This window comes from Palaemon carinicauda, chromosome 1 (assembly GCF_036898095.1).
Source record: "Palaemon carinicauda isolate YSFRI2023 chromosome 1, ASM3689809v2, whole genome shotgun sequence".
In the NCBI taxonomy this organism is placed as follows: domain Eukaryota; kingdom Metazoa; phylum Arthropoda; class Malacostraca; order Decapoda; family Palaemonidae; genus Palaemon; species Palaemon carinicauda.
In genome coordinates, this window is record NC_090725.1 from 61,128,907 (window position 1) to 61,131,406 (window position 2,500).

Consider the following 2,500-nt stretch of genomic DNA (forward strand, 5'->3'; position numbering starts at 1 on the left):
GACAGTCCAAAAAAGGTAGGGTACAATTATTCTCCAGCTCCATAGTGAAATTTTTCGATGGTACCAAACTATTCAATCTAAGAAAAAAGTTATCTAAATTTTCATTTCCTGGCCACACACATATTATGTCGTCAATATATCGAAACCATTTTACATTATTAGGTATGATGTTATTTAAGATTCTGGTTTCAAGAAATTCCATATATAGATTGCTCAATACTGGGGATAAAGGGTTTCCCATAGCCATACCAAAAGTTTGTGCATAAAATCTCCCATTGAATTCAAATTTAAATTTTTTTATACATAGTTTAATTAATTCTATTAAAGTGTGTTTGGAGAATGGTAGATTCAGTTGTCTATTATCTAATGTTTCAGATAAAAATTCCAACATGTCATCAATAGGTACTTTTGTGAATAATGAGACTACATCAAAACTGACAAGCCTACAGGTACTGTTGATCTGTACTTCATTCAGTTTGTTAATCAAGTCTATATTATTTTTTATATTTAAATATGAAATGGTGCCAACTAAAGGATTGAGGATATTCACAAGATAGTTAGATAATTTATATGCTGCTGAACCTACAGAGCTAATTATTGGCCTAGCTGGATAATTTGGCTTATGAGTTTTAATAGTTCCATACATATATGGCAATGTTGGTGATATTGTACAAACCTTTTTTATCAGATCTTCATTCCCTTTTAGTAACTCTTTCACTTTTTGTTGTAACTACTATTCACAAACTCAATTGAATTTTTTCTTAATTCCATGTATGTGTTTTCATCACTCAAGAGGTTTTCCATTTTTTTCTATATAATAATTTTTATTCAAGATTACCAGTGCTCCAGATTTATCGGCTTTTGTCAGCTTAATATTTCTATCTTGCTTCAATTCGGCAATTGCTCTCTTGAATCTTTTTGGGCAATTTGGAACCACTGGTTTTTTCATATTGCTGTATATAATACCCTTAATCATATTTACTTCTTCTACAGAAATATCACTGAATTTTTCCAGGTTACACACTCCATTTGTAATTTCTACACTATTCACTGCACTTGATGACATCGAGAAATTTAAACCGTATCCCAAGGCACACTTCATATTTTTATCTAGAGTTTTATGAACGAAAAAGTGTATAGAAAACTCAAACGAAAGCATGACACGAAACTCAATGCATTGATAGAAAGTAGCCCGTGGACTACAAACGTTAATCCAGAATGTGTGGTTAATTTGTCAAATTATATATATATATATATATATATATATATATATATATATATATATATATATATATGTATATATCTTTATATATATATATATATATATATATATATATATATATATATATATATATATATATATATATATGTATATATCTTTATATATATATATATATATATATATATATATATATATATATATGTATATATCTTTATATATATATATATATATATATATATATATATATATATATATATATATGTATTATATATATATATATATATATATATATATATATATTAATGTATGTATATACATATATATATATATATATATATATATATATATATATATATATGTATGTATTTATATACAGTATATCTATATATATGTGTATTCACGCACACACACACACACACACACACACACACACACACATATATATATATATATATATATATATATATATATATATATATATATATATATGTATGTACTTATATACAGTATATCTATATATGTGTATTCACGCACACACACACACACACACACATATATATATATATATATATATATATATATATATATATATATATATATATATAGTGTATATATATTTATATATATATATATATATATATATATATATATATATATATATATATACATATATATATGTATATATATATATATATATATATATATATATATATATATATATATATAAATATATATTTTATATATATATATATAAATATATAGTGTTTTTATATATATATATATATATATATATATATATATATATATATATATATATATATTTATATATATACATATATATACACTATATATTTATATATATATATAAAATATATATTTATATATATATATATATATATATATATATATATATATATATATATATATATATATATATATATATATATATATATATTCAGCGCAAATAGATTTTTATATCAAATTCTCAAGTGAACGTTATCTTCAGTTTAAGTTCTCTACAAGCCAGGATTTAATCATATACCACACTGTGGAATATGTAAAGACATTTGCATATCAAAACACCTCCCGTACCTCTCATGATAGCTGATCAGTTTAAATAGTGATCGGGGCAAAGGTCAAGAGCAATATAACGAAATGTTAAAACTGTAATTTTGCTATATTGTGGTCAATTTTTATCCTATTTCCACGAAAGTAGTACCAAAATGTGCGTATCTTGAAATGTACAACATGATATATGCGAAGATATGCGGAAAACCT